This window comes from Adiantum capillus-veneris, chromosome 30 (assembly GCF_014529385.1).
Source record: "Adiantum capillus-veneris isolate H3 chromosome 30, ASM1452938v2, whole genome shotgun sequence".
In the NCBI taxonomy this organism is placed as follows: domain Eukaryota; kingdom Viridiplantae; phylum Streptophyta; class Polypodiopsida; order Polypodiales; family Pteridaceae; genus Adiantum; species Adiantum capillus-veneris.
Genome location: NC_140960.1, coordinates 53,327,046 through 53,335,906, shown reverse-complemented (window position 1 = coordinate 53,335,906; position 8,861 = coordinate 53,327,046).

Sequence of the window (8,861 nt, the reverse complement as noted above, 5' to 3'; positions counted from 1 at the left end):
GTTGATAAGCTGAGGATCCGTGTGTGCCTATATGCAACAAGGCAGGGTAGGCATCTAACATTGGCTCATGCTCGAGATGAGAGAGAGATGAGAGAGAGAGACTACCTTATTTGAGGGGCGGGCGACATTAGCTTTCTCCAACATCTCCTAACCAGCCACCTTTGCATGAATTTCATCCACGTTAGCATCTTGCAGGAGGCCAAAGGTCTTCAAGCTGGTGAGGGCAAAGGGAATCATTTATGTAGGAAGGCCTTCCCTTTGCATCTAATGAATGAGAGAGAGAGAGAGAGAGAGAGAGAGAGAGAGAGAGAGAGAGAGAGAGAGGTGTGTTCTCTTCCCAGGCGAGTGAGTTCAACAATGCTACCACATCCCCCTGTTTAGATTGCATGGCAATCCACAAAGCCACGTCTCTCTCTCTCTCTCTCTCTCTCTCTCTCTCTCTCTCTCTCTCTCTCTCTCTCTCTCTCTCTCTTTGCGGGCTCATATATACAAATGGGCGTTTTACAGAACCCTTGATACAATCTCCAGAAAGAGAGACAAAGATGGCCATGCACTAGAGATGATGTTGATAATCTGAGGATCCGTGTGTGCCTATATGCAGCAAGGCAGGGTAGGCATCTAGCACTGGCTCATGCGAGAGAGAGAGAGAGAGAGAGAGAGAGAGAGAGAGAGAGAGAGAGAGTCTTCGCCTCTACCCGGGCCCTCCCTTGTAGACGAACACTAGACACAGAGATCAACCATAGCCTATGGATCACAACATCAATGTATGGATGTTGTGTCATGCCGCCTCCTTCAATTTTTTCTGTCATGCGTCTTCCCAGCCGTTTGTTGCTGCACAAAACCTGCAAGAGGAAGATAGGAAGATAAAACCAGAATGAGCCTTGTAGCCTCTGTGTGTGTGTGTGTGTGTGTGTGTGTGTGGTGGGGAGGGGGGGGTCGGGGGGGGGGGGGGGGGGGGGGGGGGGGGAGGGGGGGGGTGTTGCTACGAAGAGGGTCTAATTTTGTTTTTTTTACTTGTGCTTTGGTTTGCTCGCTCTCAAGGCTTGCATACAGTGAGTCGACATTGGTGGCCTGAACAGGTGCTGACATAGAAAGGAGAGGAGGTGGGGTAGTATCTTTTAAAGATACTAATCATGTGTCAAATGTTAATGTAATAATGGTGTATCTAATTCACTCTAACCAATAAAATAATTTTAGATTTTTGTAAATAAATTCTTCCTTTTTCATTCAACAGTGTCCTTGCAATGAGTATCTTCTATTTGCATCATCCAATCAAAAAATTGGATATTTTTTAAAAAAATAATCTTTCCTTTTTCGTTAGCAAAAAGTGAACACGTCACCATGGCCTTAGCCCTTTGGGCAAGCCAAAAAATACAACTACCCCAAAGGAAGGAAAGGGGTCATCCAGTCTGCAAGAGTACAAACAACAAAGGGTGAAAAGGGATACATCAAAGGGGAAGATATCTAACAATCGGAGCAATCTTTGAAGGCTCATACAGTGATAAAATTTGTTGTCTCCATCTTTGCCACCTAAAAATTTTATGTAGTTCTTTGACTTCTATGCTTGTAGCATCTATTACCATACCATAACAATCCTTCATGATGCCAATGAAACTAATGGCCAAGGGTATTGAGGATAAAGAGTGACTTGGCCCATGCACAACTTTATTTCTCTCTATCCAAATCTGCCACAATATAGACCCTCTTATGCAAGTCGACAGGGGGACATCTGTCATAAAAACTAATATCAAATTCCCCCAAATGATTTTCTCATGTTAAACTGATCATTTAATATAAGGAGGTACCAGGGGAGTAAAAGCTAGAATATTGGTAAGGCTGCCAGACCGGTCTCAACAGTTATCCAAAGGAGGGAAAATAGGGATCCAAAGGGGGATAGTCTGCAAAAAAGCAATGTGCATCAATGGAGCTTAAAAGCCTAAGGTTCAAAGAGCAATGTGCATCAATGGAGCTTAAAAGCCTAAGGTTCAGCTCCATTAAGACTTCCATAGGCTAAGATTCCAAAATCTAAATTAATAAGTCCAATGGCCAAAAGGGTGAAAATTGGATGGTTATGGGAAGACTAAAAAGTCTTCCCACATCCCTAGGAAGGAGGGGGGTGAGCCATAAAGGTAGGGGAAGAGAGAGAAACACACACACACACACACACACACACACACACACTCCCAAGCTCTCCCTTTACACAAAGGGAATAATGGACACATGGCACGCTCCTTGCCCACATGCCCCCAATCTCCCCTCAAATCCTATTGGATGGCCATAGAGGTGGACCAATGAGAATTAGGCTAGGGTAAAATTATTCTAATCAATTTATAAATGCTTGATATAAGAACCAATAGAAATTAAGCTCCCTAGAAGACTATTGGACAGTCTACCAAGGGGTCCAATGAGCATTCAACAGCCCAATGGCTTGCTTGATTCCTATTGGCCAGAAGACTAAAAGGTCCAATGAGAGTTTAAATAAATTATTTTAATTACCTAAAGCTTTCACAAAAGGGGAAAGGGGGACACTTGTCACAAGGCTATCAACTATGCTTCTTAATTGTTATTGGATAAGCTCTGTAGGAGCCAATGGGAAGCCATCAAGAGCAAATGGGAAGAGGGGTCGACCAAGAAGAGAGAAAGGTTGGCATTTTAGACTAACCAATTTTTGCTACACACACACACACACACACACACACACACACACACACACACACACACACACACACACGCACGCACACACACACACACACACACACAACTCATGCGTTGAGTAAGAACTCCATCTCCTTCTCAAAGCATTAAGAAGTCGAGGCCTACACCAACAACTCTTGGCTATGGAATGCAAATCCAACCAAGAGCCAAGCTTCAATGACATTCTCATCTCCTCTACCATGCTAATTACTAAGCTAAGCTATGCTATTAGAGTGATTATGTGAGGAGAATACTTCTTTCTTGTAAGATACATCATCTTCCTCTCAATCTTTTCTCATTCCCTGTTAGCTCTCACCATCTTTGAAGGTGTGTGAGGTCTTGGGACTGAGGCTAGGCCCACTAGTGTGTTTTTCAAGAATAATTTGGTGTATGAATCTTCCATCTTCATTGCACCAACGAGTATTGTCAAGGAACACAAAGATTGTATTGTACAAAAGTCTCCCTTGATGGAAGAAGCTATAATACAAAGCCTTTTTGGAGGGGGGACCGGCTCCATGTAAATCAGGTCCTCAACTATTGTCAACTGTTCTATTTCTCTCTCTTTTCAAGCATTGTCTATGCCAAACTAGCTAGGTGTAAATTGCTATGTTGCTTTCTCCAATCAAGTACTTTGTCTATGCTCATTTGGAACTTGTTCTTAATGAAATGCTCACTATGTTATCATTTTCCGCTACACACATGTTACTAGTGCATTAAATATTACATTGGTATCAGAGCTATTGGTTTCTCTTTTCTTGCTCAAGAAGAGAGTTTCTCAAGCTTGCTACAAATGGTTGGTGTTATTAATTGCAAAAGAGTAAGTAGAATAGGGATTTTTCATCCTTGAAGCACTCCTACTTTATGCATTAACAGGGATACCTTCGAGAGCTATGGTCTTAATAATGGAGTCCTATGGGGCTTGCCTATGGCTTAACCATTATTGAGATAGTAGAAGCTTGACAGGAACCGATGCTGTCTCGGGTCTGTGAAACCCTCTCTTCCATTCCTTGCAGTTAATAATATTCGAGCCACGGGTATAGATGCTTGAGTGCTTATCTTTGAAGGTAAAGAGGAGTAGCAACTAGGGCTTGAAGTGCCAAAGTACAAGTAAAAAATTTACATCTAAAATTTTCTAGTATGGATGACAAGGGAAAAGAGATTGAAATGAATGTTGATAGCTTTGATTTTGCTAATGAAAGAGCAACTAATGATGCCCCTATGCTTGTAAACTATCTTGTTTCTAGGCTTCAACAAGCACTAGGCAATCCATCCCTCCAAGGTGAAGTGCTATAGAAATTGCGCACCCATGGTATTCTCCAAACTCCCCACCAAGAAGAGAGAGTACCTAGGAAATCTCCTGGTGAGACTTCCAAAAGAGGACTCTCTCCGATCAAAAACTTACTACTCGATGAGGCATCTCCCTTTCAAAGGAGAGCCCAAGTTTCAACAATAGAGCCCCCACCGAAAGAACGAGAAAGAAGCAAGTCTCCTATCATCTCGATGGAGATGGCTCCACGAAGACGGCGGGAAAAACGCTCTCCAACACCCCCTAAACGGAGAAGGCCATCGCATACTCCTCTTCACCAGAATTCAAAGAGGCAAGAGAGGAAACAAGAGAAGAAAAAGACGAGAAAGAGGTCACCCTCTTCTCCATCTTCCTCATCCTCTTCCTCTTCTAAAGAAAGTAATGGTGTAGAGGAGGAGGGACAAGGGAAGAAAAAGGCGAGAAAGAGGTCACCCTCTTCTCCATCCTCCTCATCCTCTTCCTCTTCTAAAGAAAGTGATGGTGCAGCTCTCAAACTGCCCAAGAGAAGAGGCCATAGGAAATTCTATGCCGCCTGAAAAGGTCGTCCAAGCTCAAAAAGTTCAAAGAGGGAGGAAAGAACATCTCTTTCCTTACCTACGATGGCACCTTTAGTGCTACGGACAAACTCTTGGACTTTATCCAACAATTGGATGCGTTTGGAGATGAGGGCTTCACGGAGTCCTCTAAGCTATGTCATGTAGCTATGCATTTTCAAAAGTCCGCCAGGCAATGGTGGTCTAGCCTACAAGAAAACGGTGAAGCTCCACGAACATGGAAAGCTTTAAGAGCTTCCATCATGAAGCAGTTTTTGGCTATCGATGCCAAAGACAAACCCACCGAATGGCAAAGCTTAAAGCTCTCTTCCTATGAATCTATTCACAAATATGTTGACAAGTTTGGGATTTACATCTCAAAGCCACTCATTGTCTACAAAAAGATGGATTTTGAAGAGCAAAAATAACAATTTTGTGCGAGTTTATTTGAGGATATGGCTTAGTATATTAACTCCCAAAGGCCTTGCACCATATCTATGGTCATACACCATACAATGGTGGCTTCAAGAATCAACTTTCAACAAGGGGCTAAGAGAAATCTGAAACTCATGGAAAACAAGGACCGTACTGAGCCTAAGGGGAAGGACAACCTCCAAAAGTCTCCCAACGGCAACTCCAACAACAACAAAGAAGGGAGTTTATAAAGGCAAAAAAAAACTCTCTCTTGAAGAGCTAGAGCGTTATAAAAAAGATAATCGTTGTTTCAAGTGCGGGGAGCAAGGGCATGCCTATCATGCTTGCCCCCACAAGAATACACGTAATGAGCCTCCTAGAGCTTCCATAGTCGAAATTCAAGAAGAGGATGCTCATCACAAAGGATCTCCTCTATGTCATGCTTGGAGAAAGGTAAGAGAACATGATGCTTTCATTTTCTTTAACCCTGGTTCTACTCACAATTTCATATCCACAGAGTTGGCCACCAAGCTAGGCATCCAAGCCTATGAGATGGGAGATGTCCTACCTGCCAATGGTGCTTTAAAGGGACAAGAAGCCTCAGTCACTCCCTTAATTGGAAAATTGAGGCTCCATGTCCAAAGCTATATGGACAAGGAGGATTTCTTCATCTCTCCTCTCAAACATGAGGATGTAATCCTAGGGGCACCATGGTTTGATCGCATGGCTACCAATGTTAAATTCCCTAAAAGACAAATCTACTTTAGGTACAGGGAAAAAGATATGTACATAGATGCTAAGGAGTCGGGTAGCACCATACCCATTGTACATAAGCAAGCTTTCAATAAGTCAATAAAGAGCTATATTTCCATGTATATGATTTTTGTTAAAGATTCTCAAAATGAACCTAATGTTTTAGCAAAAGAAGATATAGGCAATCAAAAGGAATTAGAGTTATCCAAATTCCTTAAGGGTCTACCTCCCAAACGAGGCAATGACGACCATGCAATTGAACTTCGTCCAAGAAGTTCACCGCCTAATAAACCTCCTTATAGCGTTTCCCAAGCTCAACAAGAGGAGATTATGAGGCAAGTGCATGAGTTAGTTGAGAAAGGCATAGTTAGGCCTAGCTCATCTCCATTTTTCTCACCAGTGTTATTAGTGCAAAAGAAAGACGTCACATATTGTATGTGTATCGACTAGAGAGCACTAAATAGGATCACTATCAAGAATAGGTTTCCCATTCCACGGGTAGAAGCCTATTTGATAAGCTACAATAGTTGCCCTACTTCAGTAGGATTGACCTAAAAAGTGGCTAACGTCAAATAAGGATAGTTGATCAAGACATTGTAAAGACCTCATTTCGCACTACGCTTGGCCTTTACGAGTACATTGTCATGCCTTTTGGCTTGACCAATGCACCGGTCACATTTAACTGCTTGATGGAGAAGCTATTCAGGCCTCATCAAACCTTTACTAGAGTGTTCTTTGATGATATAATCATCTACTCTAATTCATTAGACGAACACAAGCAACACCTCCAGCTAATATTTCAAGTTTTATGAGAGAGTAAACTTTATATAAATCAAAAGAAAAGTGAATTTTTCTTACAAGAGATTCAGTATTTAGGTGGCATTATCTCTCAAGATGGCATCCAAATGGATCCATCAAAGTTAGAGGTAATAAAAGGATGGCATGATCCAAGGAATCTACATGAACTAAGAAGCTTTATAGGTATGTGTGCATACCATAGACACTTCATAGAAAAATTCTCACAAATCGCGGGACCATTACATGATCTAACAAACAAAAATTTTAGGTATATATGGTCCACCAAGGAGAACAATGCTTTTGAAAAGCTTAAAGAGAAGCTTATCTCTCAACATGTGCTTACAGTGTCGGATCTCTCAAAGTCATTTGAGGTCCAATGCGATGCCTATGGTGATAGCCTTGGAGCTGTTTTGCTCCAAGAAGAAAACGCCATAGCCTATGAAAGTTGAAGGCTCGACCCTATTGAGCAAGCTCTAGGTATATATGAGAAGGAACTCTTAGTGGAAGCACTATTTATTTGGGACTCTTTTCATTCTGCGAACGGATCACCAAAGTCTTAAGTACTTCATGACGCAGACCAAGCTCTCCAACAAACAAATGAGGTGGGCAAATTTCCTTTTGCAATTCCATTTTCATATTGCTCACATTACTGGCAAGCATAATCAAGTAGCCAATGCACTCTCAAAATGACCGTGAGTGAATGCGGTATCCATAGCAACTCACAATGATCTATCTTCTATGATAGATGAGTACGCCATCGATCCCAATTTTAAAGATTTGATTTCATCCCTTGCACTAGGGAGAAGGAAAGAACCATTTACCTTACAAGATGGTTATCTTCTCTATGGCAACAAGCTATGCGTTACTAACTCACTACGTGAGAAAGTAATGTATGAATCTCATGCTCCTCCTTATGCAGGGCATAGAGGGATTCAGTCTACCCTAAAAGGGATAGAAACATACTTCTATTGGCCTTCCATGAAAACAAACATACAAGAGTATGTTTCAAAATGTGTGGTATGCCAAAAGAGGAAGTTTGATAGAGGGAAGCAACCTGGATTGCTTCAACCTTTGCCAATCCTAAATTCACCATGGGAGAGCATATCCATGGATTTTATCTTTGGATTGCCCAAGTCTATCCATGGGAATATAGGAATATGGACGATAGTGGACAGGTTTAGCAAACAAGCACATTTCATACATGTGAAAAAGACTATCAAGGCCCAACAAATGGCAACCCTCTTTATATCACAAATCTTCAAGTACCACGGCTTGCCAATGTCCATAGTGTCAGATAGAGATACTAGAATGACCAGTAATTTTTGGAAGGGTCTCTTTGAGAATTTAGGTACAAGGATAAACTTCTCTTCAACCTATCACCCCCAAACACATGGCCAAAGTGAAATAGCTAACCTAACAATTCTTGATCTACTAAAAGCTTATGTCACAAAAGTAGATCAAAAGTCCCAATGGGAGGGAGAAGTACTTACCTTTAGTGGAGTATGCTTACAATAACATTGTACATACTTCCACGGGAAAAGCACCTTTTGAGGTGATGGAGGGAAGATCAAAAAGTCCTCTGCTACTCAAGGTACCTGGGAAGATCTTTGTTGCAGATGAATATAGCCGAGACCTACAAGAATCTTTCCAAAAGATTAAGGATGCTATATCCATCTCTCAGCAAAGGCAAAAGTTTGTTGTTGATAAGTACAGAAGAGCTCTAACCTTCAAAAAAAATGATTGAGTCTTGCCTAAGTTTCCCAAGGCTCAATTAAGGCACACGACGGGCAAGAATCCTACAGGACACTAAAAGTACAATGCTAAGTTAGCAAAAAGGTACTATGGTCCCTTTCAGATTCTTAGACCGATCAATGAGATGGGCTATCAACTCAAGTTACCCAACCATTGGCTCATATACAATGCTTTCCACGTGAGCCTACTAAAGCCTTACAAAGGAGAGCCACATCAAGAAGCAACCATTGAAGACCCACCGGAGATCGAGGACCAAGAAGAGGTGCTGCAGCCCGAGTCCATTCTCCGACACGAAGGCAAGGTATTGAGAGGCGGTAAGTCTATCCGACGATATCTTATCAAATTTAAAAATTATCCTTTTGAAGATGCTAGATGGATGCAAGGCATACAATTAAAGGATAACCTAAACCTTGTCAATGCTTACAATGATTCCCTAGAGTAAGAAAATGTAAATATGTATAAATGACCAAAGTTTTGTCTTATAAGACTCTTTTTCTTTATTGTGCACAAATGTTAATAAGTATGCATGCTTAGGATCATGTTTGTGGAGACGAAGTCTCCCGAACACCAAGTAGATTTTGTCACTCTACTATGGAAGATTGATACAAACT